Genomic DNA, 17,187 nt, shown 5'->3' with positions numbered 1-17,187 from the left:
TGCTTGTGCTAGAATTTGTTCAATGCTTTGCAAAGGCAAACATTTGAACATTATGCTCCATAAGAGGCCTGATTACAATATCATATTTCAATATATGGCTTTTTATTACATTAAAAAAAGGCCAAATTACTTGCATCCTCTACATTTGATTATATTAGGGATAAACAAAATGAGCTTCATGGTGGTGTATTACTTTCATGATGCCTCCTCTTGTTGCTTTGCTTGATTTTCATTCTCTGCTTGCCTCTCTGCCTCAGCTTCAGCCTCCTCTCGTTGCTTTCTTTGAATTTCAAGTTGTTCCTGCCTCTCTGCCTCAGCAAACAACAGCCTCCTGCTGTTGCTTCCACACCTCTACCTTTTTCCTATTCTCTACTTCCAATTTCTCTTCTTCAAGCCATTTCTTTATCACATCATCTGAGAATTGGTTAGGTTTTTCTTCAAAGGCATTATCCCATGTGTACTCTTGCCGATCTTCATTCTGTAGCCATAAAAACAACCAATTTCTTAAATCTTCTGTCAAAAAACTATACCTTTCCTTGGAAGGTTGATAGTATAATTCTGGGACTATTAACCAGGTTCCTCGCTCATTCTTAAACACCTTATAGTAGCTATCATCAATTATCAATGTATTTTTCTTGTTGTACAAAGGATGGATACCCCAAAAGGTCTCAAGCTTTTTAAAGAAAACTTGTCTATTCTGCACAACCCATGTGGATTTTGAACAATGCTCTTGTGAGAGAACACCTGCAAACTTGGGCTTTTGTTGTGGAAATACTGTGTCAATTATTCTAGAGAGCTTAGTTCTCCTACATGCGCTCCAAATAAAAACATAAAAGAATTGAATACACCAATCTAAGAACTTATGTGCATCCTTGTGACATAGGACATAACGATATTGGTTAATTGGGTATTTTACCAACTCGTTGTTGCTATAAGGAGGATCCTTCTCATCATATTGGGTTTCGACAACATGGCACAACAAACCATTAAGGTTTAGAATAATAGCCCTCCTATCATCCTCTTTGCGTAGGGGTACGCATATTGGGTCTGACGAATACCATGTCAGTATGATAACCCCCTCAGAGGGATGCACAAAGCGCAACCTTGCATCAATTTCCCGTAGAGACGATTAAGATGGCGCTGAATCAACTGTCTTCGTACACTTTGGATTTTCTTGGACATGTGACGTACTAATGCTCTGTGACAAAGAAGTCGCCTCTGCCAATTAGAATCAATCACATGACCTGGAAAAAAATGAGCATGCTTAATGATAAAGGTGGGCATGTGGGGGAAGGCATGTTATAACTACTCATGCAAAGATAGATTTTAAACAATTACAAAACAAATGTGACTATGCATGCTAACATTAAACTATATACTGTTCTAAAATGTTGACTTTAGTTGCATTACAAAATGACCCAAGATGCAAAGACTCTTTCCATTTGATTCTAAAAAGACGCGACAAAATGTGCTAGCAGGTATCAAAATGTGGTGAAATTAGAATGCATTGATCTAGATCAACCACGTGGTAGAGCTAGAATGCACTGTTCTAGCTCAACCATGTGGTAGAGCTAGAATATTTTTAAATCTAGTTCTACCATGTGATAGAGCTATACCAAAGTATTCTAGCTCGATTCCATGGCAAAATTAGAAATAATATTTGAAGTCCAGCTCTAGTAAGTGGTAGAGCTGTATTAAAATATTTTAGCTAGACCCCATGGTAGAACTAGAATGGTTTGAAGTCCAACTCAACCATGTGGAAGAGCTAGAATGCATTGATCTAGCTCTACCATATGGTAGAGCTAGAACGCTTTCAATTCTAGCTCTACCATGTCGTGGAGCTAGAACGCTTTCAAGTCTAGCTCTACCATGTCGTGGAGCTAGAATGCTTTCAAGTCTAGCTCTACCATGAGGTGGAGCTAGAAGGCATTGATCTAGCTCTACCATAGGAATTAAAATCATATATTAAGACAAAGATCAAGCTTCCATACATTTTCAAATTAGGAGGCCCCTTATAGTAGAGTGCACTCCAACATTTATAAAATTATTTGAAGAGTAATACATTTGCCACTACTTTAAAAACAGGACAAAATTTCTTATCAATTCATGATTACAAAAAGATAAAATTTCTCCAAAAAAAATACAATCCTTGTGACAAATGGCTTCTTTAAGTGAATACTCCTTGGAACAATATCCTTGAAATAAATCTGCAACAAGAAACCATCATAAATTAAGTTTCTTCATTGTGAATACACAACTGTTGTATAAATTCATGTATTTAGTTATAATTATCATTTATGTTGGGTAGTACCTTAGTTATTTCTATCCCGTTGGAGAAGATTGTACTCATTTAACACCTTGTTTATGAAAGCCCTTGCATTGGCTGTCTTCAACTGCGTTGTGGTAGAACCCAATTTTCTAGCTAGAGAAATCACTTGTGGTCCCCTCATGCTAGCAATACTGACTCGTTCTTTTGCCATAATTTCTATTATCTCTTCTCTTGCCTCGCTAATACCTCTTGATTATCGACATACTTTTGTATAATCTCTGATAATGGTAGCCTATCAGTGTAGATTGTCTTAAGTGACCAATTTAAATTGCGCTTTCTCCAAAAATCTACCACACCTCTGTATTCATTTTCATTGGATACTGGAGGTTGTCCGTAGCAATTAGAGCCAATGATCTCACGCACATCTTCACTCTCATCAAGCTGCAATAAGTAAGGGAGCAGCTCATCAATGAGAATATTATCGACCATCTTTTCTTCATCAAACTTTGCAGGATATATACAATTATTATCAGGAGAAGCACATCCCTTGTATGGAGAGTCATCAATAAGAACCGTTCTACGAGCATCACAGTCAAAACATGAAGCGATTTTTGACAATGGCTTGAACATTGCCTGAGAAACTGTTGGATTATCAGGTCTAGCTATTTTACCACTTTTATCCTTCTCGCAAGCCTCTTGAGCCCAAACTACAAAAAAAGGCAATATCTCTCCTGCTCTGTCTTGTAATATTCTCAATATTTGAAGAACATTACTCTCTGTCGGTCGCTGTTGACCAGATTCCAACATTAATATTTTTTAATAAAATCTTCAAGAATTGGATACATCCTGGCCTTAGTACAATATATCGTTTCGAATCCATTTGAATAGTTTCATGTATTGAAGATGGTTGTTGTTGACAACGTTTCAGTAGGACCATTCAGGTCCACCAACACAATTGTCAACACTGATTTCTTGGAGATAGCAGTGTCAGTACTTCTTGGTACTTCTTCTTCGGGCTGGAAACTCTCACCCATTGCTTCATTTGTTGGAGATTTAGGTACCCCAATTTCATTGTCAGCATTTGTCTTTAAACCTTCTGGATGGACATCACTGAATGTGTAGGAGAAGCTCTCAGCCACAGTTTGATTGTGGCATTCCGTAGCTACTTCACTTGGTGCTTCTATCTCAATTTTGGGATCTAAAAGAAAAAAAAGTAACATTGACTCAACAATCTTTCAAACTAAAAGAATTTACAATCGTAACACTCACTCTTAACACATGTTTATTGGTGTAATCTAAAAGGAAATCATGTTTGGATACCAATTATCAATTCTACTTGCTCACTCTAGAATTGGAGGGTTTAAAATGGATTTTCAAATACACCCATTATTCTAGCTCTACCATTTGGTAGAGCCAGTTTGCAAAGGAGCTCTTGTTGGAAGTAGGCCTTGAGATCCACCCTTGAGCTCCAAGAGTAGGTGGAGGTGAGAAACACAAAACCACTCAACTATATGGTAAAGCTAAAATTTTAGATGTTTTAGATTTTCCAAATGGTAGAGCTAGAATTTATAAGTCTTGCTTTACCACGTGGTTGAGTTGGGGATCAAGATAGCTTCTTTATGGGTGGAGCCAGTAGTCTTCCATAGGTTCTAGGTCTAGACTTCAATGGGTTCTTGCTCATCGCACATGACAAGAACCAAGGAGCTAGAATTGCATTTGAACTAGCTCTACCATGTGGTGGAGCTAGAAATGCATTGGCCTAGCTCTACCATATGGTAGAGCTAGACTTAAATGGATGCTCTGCAAAAATTATCTTTGGGAGGGTGCATTGACCTAGCTCCACCACTTTGACGAGGTAGCTAGGCTTGAATGGATTCTTGGTCCACCACTTTGAAGAGGTAGCTAGGCTTGAATGGATTCTTGGTCCACCACTTTGAAGAGGTAGCTAGCTCCACCAAATTGTAGACCTATTGAAATCTAGATCTACCATAGGGTAGGATTGAAGTAAATGAGAGGATCTCTAGCTCTATCATCTTAGATTTATAAGTAAGATTTTCAGATTCACCAATTGGCCATTGTGCGACCACTAAGTAGGCTTTTCAAATTCACCAATTGGTTATGTAAAAAGTGAATTTGTCAATGAACATGTTAGGATCCATAACTTGGTGATTCTAGATTCCAAAGCCCAATTTGGAGAGAGCTACAAAAATAATAAAGGCATTGTATAAAATCAAAAGAACTAAATACTACTAAAAAATGAACCAAGGATATAACAAGTCAAAACATCACCAAATAAAAGTATCGAAGATACAAGGAAAGCCCATAAAGAAGTTACATACTGTCTTCAAAATCCAAAAAATCTCGAGCTGAACGAACTTCACCATGGCTCGATCTTTCCGTGGTATTCCTTGGATTGTTAGTAATAGGCAGAACTGGTTGCTCATTTCTTGACTTTGCAAAGTCAAGAAGCCTTGTTACCATCTTTCTTTGATCTTCAATACTCTCCACTAGGCAAATCACTTCCTTATTTAGTGCTAGCCCTAGCTCGATGATGTAGCCATTACTGAAAAGATCAACAAGCTTGCAGCCTTCTCTGCAATACTTCCGAATACATTGCTTGATCAAAAGATTCTTCTTGATTCTTAGAAACTCAATGTCTGGGATAGTTTTAACATCTTCATTATCTATATCAAGAAGTCCAGTATCCAATATTGTTGCTTGTGTACCTGGATCAGGATTATCTGCTAGTCCTCGTTGAAAGGCATCTCCCTTGCTGAAAAACACTAAGGATGTGAAGAACTCTATTGCACCAATGCATCGGTTGTCACGTCGAAAATGCAATGCCCCATTATACTGTTCCTTTGCTATGCCACTCAAATTTTTTAAAGCATTTTGCAAGTGAGTAAAATCTGCAATATTTAGAAAGGTAAGCAACACATATTGGGATGGCAAAGATCTACCTGTCGTAATGATCATAATGCCGTTCAAAAGATTGCAAAATGATTCCACATCCCAATGCATATTTCTTCCCAAATCTTCAGTGTTATCCAGAACACATAACCCAATGGAAATTGGATTGTTGAGGTGGCGCTTCAAGTAGTAACTCCCGTCGAATGGAAGACTCACAGCATAAATACACCAAGGAAGATCCAAGGACAAGGTTGAACTTTCTTTGCTAAGGCTGATATTCCACTCCACATATTGCCTTGCTTCTACTGGAAAATCAATCTTCTTTGATCCAACCTGTAGCTTTGACTTTATATACACATCACATAACTTCAAAAGAACTGAGTATACAACCTCATTGATGCTATAGGTGATAGTCAATTCTGACTAATCTTGACATTGTTTGTCCTTGTTCAGAGTGTTGAACTCTACAAGCAATGCATCTTGAATAATTTTATCTTGCTTGAGCTGCTTGATACGCTCTGGCATGTCAATTACATCTACATCCTTAGTATCCTTTGAAAGAACAATTTTTCTAGACCTGATTTCTGATTGTATTTGTTTGACTTCTTGTTCGTCTAGCCCAGCAAGACATCTGAAAACTGTGGCAGTTGGTTTCTTGTTTTGCTTCTCCATGATTTCAAGCCAGCCTTTGAAAACTTCATCAGAGTAAATGACCATGTGAGACTGTTTTGAAATGAAGGATGCTCCCACCGTAATTCTAGCCATTCGTAAAAATTTCTGCAAAGAAATAAAAGAGAAAAAGATCAAAATCAAGTATTTTTTTCAAAACATATAATTATAAGAGAGCAAGGGATATGGACATACATCCCAGTCTACACGACATGATGAGCCCTCTGTTACTCCAGATGTTGGCCTTGACGGAGAATTATTGAAGATCCACTGACTCCTCAAGTGCTGAAGACATCATAGTATGGTTGTTTGACATATAATGACTGGGCCTCTTCATTAGCTATAGCAGATATGGCCGTCGCAACTTGTGGCTCTGGATCTACAACAATTCGAGCCTTCCTTTTTTCATACACTTGTATCAGGTCTTGAGCACGACCATCTTTTTCCATTTCTTGATACCGTAAGAATTTTGCAGCATAGATGGAATGTTGGCCATCAATAATCCAATAGGAATACTTTGTGAGTTTCTCCTCTGTTACCTCACTTAGTTTCATTGGAATTCCTTTCTTCTTGCCAGCATTCTTTACAGGCATCAAGTATGCACACGCTCCTGGCCTGTTTGCACTTGCACCAAAAAATAACACGCATTCATCCACACGGTGAGGTTCTATTTGACGGGAGTTATAGTGATCAGGAGCTAGCCAGCATTGATCTACAGGGATCTCATACTCTTTGTACTTGAATGGAAAATACTTAGAGTATTTTTCCATACCCCCTGTATCACTCTTTAGTGTCTTTTGCACCTCATTTTCCAAAACTTTGGGATCCACAAATCTTATTTTTGTTGAATTTTCCAAGCCTGTTTTCTCTACTGTAGATTTAAGAACTACTTCATCTACAGATTTTCCAAGCCTCTTTAGTGTCTTTTGCACCTCATTTTCCAAAACTTTGGGATCCACAAATCTTATTTTTGTTGAATTTTCCAAGCCTGTTTTCTCTACTGTAGATTTAAGAACTACTTCATCTACATCCATAATACCTGTACTGCTTTTTGCCTTTTTTTGAACTGGATTTTTTGAGGGCATTTTCTCTTTTTTTTGTTTGCCTTTCACACAATAAGCAATGGAAGCTTGCAACTCTTCAAGAGTTATTTCTTGACTTGCACAATCTAACTTCCACCCTCGAGAGAACATAGTATCTTGTTTACCTCTTACTATTCGTTCATTAATAAATGCCTTGGGATCTAGTTGATACTCATGCATCCCAGGTACCCCAATATTTATGCATTCAATATCGGGATGAGAATCAACTGCAGAAATATAAGATAGAGTCATTGGTCCTAGATCCTCAAAAGTATCCACGTCCACATCACTAGCAACAAATAGATGAATTTTGTTAAATTGTGAACCTTGAAGACCCCAAATATCTAAGTACCACTGTCGTCTCGTTGATCAGCAGAGGCAAAGTTAACACTGTCCGGAACTTCCACCACTTTTCTTTTCTGAGACATCTTTCACCTGCAACAACAAAAACCACAATTGTTAATTATAGTTATTATATTCTTACACTTAAAAAAAATTAAAATATCATATTCAAAAATCACAATATATATCCATGAAAACACTGTGGAGGAGATGAAGAGTATTTCCATCTTGGAGCTCTCAATACATTTGTTAGTCTTGCTCTACCACATGGTAGAGCTAAATAAATGCATTCTAGAGAGCTTTGAGGTCTAGCTCTACCATGTGGTAGAGCAAGAATGCATCGATCTAGCTATGTTCCATACACATCAACAAAACTAATTACTCCAAGAAGAGGCCTACTTCACATGACAAGAACCAAGGAGCTAGAATTGCATTTGATCTAGCTCTACCACATGGTAGAGCTATATTCTACCTAGACCACATCGTAGAGCTAGAATGCTTTGAGGTCAAGCTCCACCATGTGGTGGAGCTAGAATGCATTCTTCTAGCTCTACCATGTGGTAGAGCTAGACTTCACTGAATGTAACCGGCTGAGGTTGAATGTAACTGTGGTAGAGCTGTATTCTACCTACACCACATCGTAGAGCTAGAATGCATTTGAGGTCCAGCTCTACCATGTGGTGGAGCTAGAATTGCATTTGAGGTCTAGCTCTACCATGTGGTAGAGCAAGAATGCATCGATCTAGGTGTGTTTCATACACATCAACAAAACCAATTACTCCAAGAAGAGACCTACTTCACATGACAAGAACCAAGGAACTAGAATTGCATTTGATCTAGCTCTACCACGTGGTAGAGCTGCATTCTACCTAGACCGCATCGTAGAGCTAGAATGCTTTGAGGTCTAGCTCTACCATGTGGTGGAGCTAGAATTGCATTTGAGGTCTAGCACTACAATGTGGTAGAGCTGTATTCTATCTCGTAGAGCTAGAATGCTTTGTCGCCCAGCTCTACCATGTGGTGGAGCTAGAATGCATTCTTCTAGCTCTACCATGTGGTAGAGCTAGACTTCAATGAATGTAACCGGCTGAGGTTGAATGTAACTGTGGTAGAGCTGTATTCTACCTACACCACATCGTAGAGCTAGAATGCATTTGAGGTCCAGCTCTACCATGTGGTGGAGCTAGAATTGCATTTGAGGTCTAGCTCTACCACGTGGTAGAGCAAGAATGCATCGATCTAGCTGTGTTCTATACACATCAACAAAACCAATTACTCCAAGAAGAGACCTACTTCACATGACAAGAACCAAGGAGCTAGAATTGTATTTAATCTAGCTCTACCATGTGGTAGAGCTGTATTCTACCTAGACCACATCGTAGAGCTAGAATGCTTTGAGGTCTAGCTCTACCATGTGGTGGAGCTAGAATTGCATTTGAGGTCTAGCTCTACCATGTGGTAGAGCTGTATTCTATCTAGACCACATCGTAGAGCTAGAATGCTTTGAGGTCCAACTCTACCATGTGGTGGAGCTAGAATGCATTCTTCAAGCTCTACCATGTGGTAGAGCTAGACTTCAATGAATGCAACCGGCTGAGGTTGAATGTAACTGTGGTAGAGCTGTATTCTACCTAAACCACATTGTAGAGATAGAATGCTTTGAGGTCTAGCTCTACCATGTGGTGGAGCTAGAATTGCATTTGATCTAGCTCTACCAGGTGTGGTAGAGCTGTATTCTACCTAGACCACATCGTAGAGCTAGAATGCTTTGAGGTCTAGCTCTACCATGTGGTGGAGCTAGAATTGCATTTGAGGTCTAGCTCTACCATGTGGTAGAGCTGTATTCTATCTCGTAGATTTAGCTCTACCATTTGGTGGAGCTAGAATGCATTCTTCTAGCTCTACCATGTGGTAGAGCTAGACTTCAACGAATGTAACCACATTGTAGAGATAGAATGCTTTGAGCTAGTGCTAGACCTCAAAGCATTCTAGCTCTACCATGTGGTAGAGAAAAAATGCATCGATCTAGCTGTGTTCCATACACATCAACAAAACCAATTACTCCAAGAAGAGACCCACTTCACATGACAAGAACCAAGGAGCTAGAATTGCATTTGATCTAGCTCTACCACCTGGTAGAGCTGTATTCTACCTAGACCACATCGTGGAGCTAGAATGCTTTGAGGCCTAGCTCTACCATGTGGTGGAGCTAGAATTGCATTTGAGGTGTTGCTCTACCATGTGGTAGAGCTGTATTCTACCTAGACCACATCGTAGAGCTAGAATGCTTTGAGGCCCAGCTCTACCATGTGGTGGAGCTAGAATTGCATTTGAGGTCTAGCTCTACCATGTGGTAGAGCTGTATTCTATCTCGTAGACCTAGAATGCTTTGCGGTCCATCTCTACCATGTGGTGGAGCTAGAATGCATTCTTCTAGCTCTACCATGTGGTAGAGCTAGACTTCAATGAATGTAACTGGCTGAGGTTGAATGTAACTCTGGTAGAGCTGTATTCTACCTACACCACATCCTAGAGCTAGAATGCTTTGAGGTCCAGCTCTACCATGTGGTGGAGCTAAAATTGCATTTGAGGTCTAGCTCTACCATGTGGTAGAGCAAGAATGCATCGATCTAACTGTGTTTCATACACATCAACAAAACTAATTACTCCAAGAAGAGACCTACTTCACATGACAAGAACCAAGGAGCTAGAATTGCATTTGATCTAGCTCTACCAGGTGGTAGAGCTGTATTCTACCTAGGCCACATCGTAGAGCTAGAATGCTTTGAGGTCCAGCTCTACCATGTGGTGGAGCTAGAATTGCATTTGAGGTCTAGCTCTACCATGTGGTAGAGCTGTATTCTATCTCGTAGATTTAGCTCTACCATTTGGTGGAGCTAGAATGCATTCTTCTAGCTCTACCATGTGGTAGAGCTAGACTTCAACGAATGTAACCACATTGTAGAGATAGAATGCTTTGAGGTAGTGCTAGACCTCAAAGCATTCTAGCTCTACCATGTGGTAGAGCAAAAATGCATCGATCTAGCTGTGTTCCATACACATCAACAAAACCAATTACTCCAAGAAGAGAGCTACTTCACATGACAAGAACCAAGGAGCTAGAATTGCATTTGATCTAGCTCTACCACCTGGTAGAGCTGTATTCTACCTAGACCACATCGTGGAGCTAGAATGCTTTGAGGTCTAGCTCTACCATGTGGTGGAGCTAGAATTGCATTTGAGGTCTTGCTCTACCATGTGGTAGAGCTGTATTCTATCTAGACCACATCGTAGAGCTAGAATGCTTTGAGGTCCAGCTCTACCATGTGGTGGAGCTAGAATGCATTCTTCTAGCTCTACCATGTGGTAGAGCTAGACTTCAATGAATGTAACCGACTGAGGTTGAATGTAACTGTGGTAGAGCTGTATTCTACCTAAACCACATTGTAGAGCTAGAATGCTTTAAGGTCCAGCTCTACCATGTGTGGTGGAGCTAGAATTGCATTTGAGGTCTAGCTCTACCATGTGGTAGAGCTGTATTCTATCTAGACCACATCGTAGAGCTAGAATGCTTTGAGGTCCAGCTCTACCATGTGGTGGAGCTAGAATGCATTCTTCAAGCTCTACCATGTGGTAGAGCTAGACTTCAATGAATGCAACTGGCTGAGGTTGAATGTAACTGTGGTAGAGCTGTATTCTACCTAAACCACATTGTAGAGATAGAATGCTTTGAGGTCTAGCTCTACCATGTGGTGGAGCTAGAATTGCATTTGAGGTCTAGCTCTACCATTGGGTAGAGCAAGAATGCATCGATCTAACTGTGTTCCATACACATCAACAAAACCAATTACTCCAAGAAGAGACCTACTTCACATGACAAGACCCAAAGAGCTAGAATTGCATTTGATCTAGCTCTACCACGTGGTAGACCTGTATTCTACCTACACCACATCGTGGAGCTAGAATTCTTTGAAGTCTAGCTCTACCATGTGGTGGAGCTAGAATTGCATTTGAGGTCTAGCTCTACCATGTGGTAGAGTTGTATTCTATCTAGACCACATCGTAGAGCTAGAATGCTTTGAGGTCTAGCTCTACCATGTGGTGGAGCTAGAATGCATTCTTCTAGCTCTACCATGTGGTAGAGCTAGACTTCAATGAATGTAACCGGCTGAGGTTGAATGTAACTGTGGTAGAGCTATATTCTACCTAAACCACATTGTAGAGATAGAATGCTTTGTGGTCTAGCTCTACCATGTGGTGGAGCTAGAATTGCATTTGAGGTCTAGCTCTATCCATGTGGTAGAGCAAGAATGCATCGATCTAGCTGTGTTCCATACACATCAACAAAACCAATTACTCCAAGAAGAGACCTACTTCCCATGACAAGAACCAAGGAGCTAGAATTACTTTTAATCCAGCTCTACCATGTGGTAGAGCTGTATTCTACCTAGACCACATCGTAGAGCTAGAATGGTTTGAGGTCCAGCTCTACCATGTGGTGGAGCTAGAATTGCATTTGAGGTCTAGCTCTACCATGTGGTAGAGCTGTATATTATCTAGACCACATCATAGAGCTAGAATGCTTTGAGGTCCAGCTCTACCATGTGGTGGAGCTAGAATTGCATTTGAGCGCTAGCTCTACCATGTGGTAGAGCTGTATGCTATCTAGACCACATCGTAGAGCTAGAATGCTTTGAGGTCCAGCTCCACCACATGGTAGAGCTAGACCTCAAATGCATTCTAGCTCCACCACATGGTTGAGCTGGACCTCAATTGCATTCTAGCTCCACCACATGGTAGAGCTGGACCTCAAATGCATTCTAGCTCTACCATGTGGTGGAGCTAGAATTGCATTTGAGGTCTAGCTCTACCATGTGGTAGAGCTGTATTCTATCTAGACCACATCGTAGAGCTAGAATGCTTTGAGGTCCAGCTAGAATACAGCTCCACGATGTGGTCTAGATAGAATACAGCTCCACCACATGGTAGAGCTAGACCTCAAATGCAATTCTAGCTCCACCACACGGTAGAGCTAGACCTCAAAGCATTCTATCTCAATTACTCCATCTTGGAGCTCTCAATACATTTATTAGTGTTGCTCTACCACATGGTAGAGCAACACTACCACATGGTAGAGCTCTACCACATGGTAGAGCTAGATAAATGCAATCTAGCTGGACTTCAAAGTATTCTAGTGCGGGTTTTTTAAAAGATATTATCTCTACCAGGTGGCAGAGCAAGATTAATAAATGTATTGACCAGAATGCTTTGAAATTTATCTCTACCATTTGGTGGAGCTAGAATGCATTCTTCTAGCTCTACCATGTGGTAGAGCTAGACTTCAATGAATGTAACCGGCTGAGGTTGAATGTAACTGTTGGCAGAGCTATACTCTACCTAAACCACACATTGATCTAGCTGTGTTCCATACACATCAACAAAACCAATTACTCCAAGAAGAGACCTACTTCACATGACAATAACCAAGGAGCTAGAATTGCATTTGATCCAGCTCTACCACGTGGTAGAGCTGTATTCTACCTAGACCACATCGTAGAGCTAGAATGCTTTGAGGTCCAGCTCTACCATGTGGTGGAGCCAGAATTGCATTTGAGGTCTAGCTCTACCATGTGGTAGAGCTGTATTCTACCTAGACCATATCGTAGAGCTAGAATGCTTTGAGGTCCAGCTCTACCATGTGGTGGAGCTAGAATTGCATTTGAGGTCTAGCTCTACCATGTGGTAGAGCTGTATTCTAGAATGCTTTGTGGTCCAGCTCTACCATGTGGTGGAGCTAGAATGCATTCTTCTAGCTCTACCATGTGGTAGAGCTAGACTTCAATGAATGTAACCGGCTGAGGTTGAATGTAACTGTGGTAGAGCTGTATTCTACCTACACCACATCGTAGAGCTGGAATGCATTTGAGGTCCAGCTCTGGTGGAGCTAGAATTGCATTTGAGGTCTAGCTCTACCATGTGGTAGAGCTAGAATGCATCAATCTAGCTGTGTTTCATACACATCAACAAAACCAATTACTCCAAGAAGAGACCTACTTCACATGACAAGAACCAAGGAGCTAGAATTGCATTTGATCTAGCTCTAGCACGTGGTAGAGCTGTATTCTGCCTAGACCACATCGTAGAGCTAGAATGCTTTGAGGCCCAGCTCTACCATGTGGTGGAGCTAGAATTGCATTTGAGGTCTAGCTTTACCATGTGGTAGAGCTGTATTCTACCTAGACCACATCGTAGAGCTAGAATGCTTTGAGGTCCAGCTCTACCATGTGGTGGAGCTAGAATTGCATTTGAGGTCTAGCTCTACCCTGTGGTAGAGCTGTATTCTATCTCGTAGAGCTAGAATGCTTTGTGGTCCAGCTCTACCATGTGGTGGAGCTAGAATGCATTCTTCTAGCTCTACCATGTGGTAGAGCGAGACTTCAATGAATGTAACCGGCTGAGGTTGAATGTAACTGTGGTAGAGCTTTATTCTACCTACACCACATCGTAGAGCTAGAATGCATTTGAGGTCCAGCTCTGGTGGAGCTAGAATTGCATTTGAGGTCTAGCTCTACCATGTGGTAGAGCTAGAATGCATCAATCTAGCTGTGTTTCATACACATCAACAAAACCAATTACTCCAAGAAGAGACCTACTTCATATGACAAGAACCAAGGAGCTAGAATTGCATTTGATCTAGCTCTACCACGTGGTAGAGCTGTATTCTACCTAGACCACATCGTAGAGCTAGAATGCTTTGAGGCCCAGCTCTACCATGTGGTGGAGCTAGAATTACATTTGAGGTCTAGCTCTACCATGTGGTAGAGCTGTATTCTATCTCGTAGAGCTAGAATGCTTTGTGGTCCAGCTCTACCATGTGGTGGAGCTAGAATGCATTCTTCTAGCTCTACCATGTGGTAGAGCTAGACTTCAATGAATGTAATCGGCTGAGGTTGAATGTAACTGTGGTAGAGCTGTATTCTACCTACACCACATCGTAGAGCTAGAATGCATTTGAGGTCCAGCTCTACCATGTGGTGGAGCTAGAATTGCATTTGTTGAGGTCTAGCTCTACCATGTGGTAGAGCAAGAATGCATCGATCTAGCTGAGTTCTATACACATCAACAAAACCAATTACTCCAAGAAGAGACCTACTTCACATGACAAGAACCAAGGAGCTAGAATTGTATTTAATCTAGCTCTACCATGTGGTAGAGCTGTATTCTACCTAGACCACATCATAGAGCTAGAATGCTTTGAGGTCTAGCTCTACCATGTGGTGGAGCTAGAATTGAATTTGAGGTCTAGCTCTACCATGTGGTAGAGCTATATGCTATCTAGACCACATCGTAGAGCTAGAATGCTTTGAGGTCCAGCTCTACCATGTGGTGGAGCTAGAATGCATTCTTCAAGCTCTACCATGTGGTAGAGCTAGACTTCAATGAATGCAACCGGCTGAGGTTGAATGTAACTGTGGTAGAGCTGTATTCTACCTAAACCACATTGTAGAGATAGAATGCTTTGAGGTCTATCTCTACCACAGTTATAAGAGCTCCCATGGATAGATCTCATGTATAGAGTGAAAGAGCTCTTATGCATAGAGCTAAGTCTTGCATTAAGAGCTGCTCTCATACATAGAGATCGCATGCATAGAGTTAGATCTTGCATTATCTATTATAAGAGCTCTCATACATAGAGCTATATCTTGCATTATTATAAGAGCTCCCATGAATAGATCTCATGTAAAAAGTGAAAGAGTTCTCATGCATAGAGCTAGGTCTTGCATTAGGAGCTCTCATACATAGAGCTCACATGCATAGAGTTACATCTTGCATTATTATGAGAGCTCTCTTGCATAGATCTCATGCATAGAGTGAAAGAGTAGGAAAGTACAATTTCAAGCAAGGAGAGAGGGGAGAAGCTATGCTATGAAGAAGGTGGAGAGGGGTCTTTTGTGCATGCTCTAGGACAAGGGAGCTTCCATAGCCGGCTTAGCAATGTTCTTGGCTACCTTTGGGACACAAGCACAGTGCTTATTTGAAGACACCCATACAAAGATCATCTTCAAGTTCAAGTTATGGCCGAAATACATTCCCATTTTGAGGGATTTTTTCCATTTTATCTAATATTGACTTCATGGATGGTTTGTCATTTCAAGTCATCTTGCACTAGTTTAAGTCACTACAACTCCAGCTCTACCATGTGGTAGAGCTAGAATGCATTTCTCCAGCTCTACCATGTGGTAGAGCATTCAAATTATCCCGCCCAATTTTGAATTCAAATTATCCCGCCCTTTAAGAATTTAAAATGGTCTTGCTTTTTTTCAAATTTTCCTTGACATCTATGTCGCTTATGTAATATAAACCTACTTTCCCATCTTGGCATTGACAACTAGCACTTGGACATCACCGCATCCATTATCAAATTCAACGATACCACAAGGTACACATATTTTTGTCTCATATTAAATCATTATCTATGATTAGATTTAAAGTTTTGAACATGTCAATTAAAATTCAGATCATATATATTGATATAGAGTAGAAAATAAAAGTATGCAAGAATTCAAAAAATCAAGAATGGTTGAAGAGAAAAAACCTGAATCTACTCTGCCAAGTGCATGGAGTTGCAGTGCATGCCTGGTTGTCAAGCGTCATGGTCTCTTCTTTTTGAATGATTTTGTCATGTCATTGATGTTTGGGGGAAAGAGAAGAGATAGTAGAACAGAGTGTAAAGAGAAGCTGGCGATGATGAAGCTTTTCTGGCTATGGCATCCTGCTGAGCATCATAGTGATGAAGCTTTTCTGGCTATGGCGTCCTGCTGAGCATCACAGTGAAAATTTCCCTCAGCTGTATGAGGCCCAAAAGAAAGCAGAACACAAAACTCCAATCCACTAAGGCTGCATGTATGTATGAGACCCAAAAGAAAGCAAAACACAAAACTCAAGGCTGCAGCTTCCCTCACCTGTATGAGGCCCAAAAGAAAGCAGCACGCACAAAACTTCCCAGGCACAAAACGCTGCTGTGAAGCTGCGTTTGATGAAAGCAGCGCTCAGAAAGCAGCGCAGGCACAAAACGCTGCTGTGAAGCTGCGTTTGATGAAAGCAGCGCTCAGAAAGCAACGCTCAGAAAGCAGCGCAAGCACAAAACGCTGCTGTGAAGCTGCAATTGATGAAAGCAGCGCTCAGCTGTATGAGGCTATGGCGTTTGCCTAGAGATTGATGAAAGCAGCGCTCAGCTGTATGAGGCTATGGCGTCTGCTCCTCTAGGCAACGAACCAGCCAACGAACCCCTCTAGGCAACGAACCAGCAGGCGTCTGCTCCTCTAGGCAACGACAGTAGCTAACGAACCAGGCGTCCGCCGTCTAGCGCTGCTGCAGGCGCAGGAGGATGCAGGCCACGAATTCGAATTCGTTGTTGTCAGAGACGCGCCGGCCGGGATAAGATTAAATTAAAAGATTAAATCTTTTAAATTTTTTTTTTTGTGGAAATTGCAGGTTATACTCGCCTAATGCCTCTAATCGCCTCTAATAATCATAGCTCACAATCGAATGCATCAATGGAAACTCCAGCTCCATAATTATTTTTTTAAAACCGTTACAAAAATTCCTATGGAAGAAAAAATGCATCATCCTTCATGAATCCTCCCTTATGACCTCCCCCTTCTCTCGCACCTCAACAAGATTTGCAGCCATTGCCTCCATCAAGAGGGGTTGCAACCTGGCTGTTGGCAGCATGCAAATTTTGGCCGGTCTGATCGTTCCCGTTCATTTGTGATGCATCTGAGCCATTGGTTGTTTTGCATGCATGGGCAATTTGAGATGCCGAAAGAGCACGTGTTGCAGAGGCATAAGCAAGTCGATAGCCATGGGATGACAGTGCCTTAATGCATCCCAAGAATGGAGACACCATCCACT

General features: G+C 41.0%; 1 long non-coding RNA gene across 2 annotated transcripts; it reads right to left on the bottom strand.

Moving 5' to 3' along the window:
- Nucleotides 1-252: 252 nt before the first annotated feature.
- On the bottom strand, nt 253-16,630 carry LOC147623873 (uncharacterized). Of its 2 annotated transcripts, none has more exons than XR_015269295.1 (3): nt 16,236-16,630; nt 15,869-16,091; nt 253-478 (listed from the first exon to the last, which is right to left on the bottom strand). It is a non-coding gene; the product is annotated as an uncharacterized LOC147623873 (long non-coding RNA). The 2 variants fall into 2 exon arrangements; XR_015269294.1 differs by lacking the exon at nt 253-478 and adding an exon at nt 5,630-7,365.
- Between the last annotated feature and the right edge of the window lie 557 nt (nt 16,631-17,187).

This window comes from Cibotium barometz, chromosome 26, assembly GCF_041138505.1.
Source record: "Cibotium barometz isolate CiBa-2024 chromosome 26, ASM4113850v1, whole genome shotgun sequence".
NCBI lineage: Eukaryota > Viridiplantae > Streptophyta > Polypodiopsida > Cyatheales > Cibotiaceae > Cibotium > Cibotium barometz.
The sequence above is the reverse complement of the archived record's forward strand: the minus strand, read 5'-3'. Positions and strand labels throughout refer to the sequence as shown.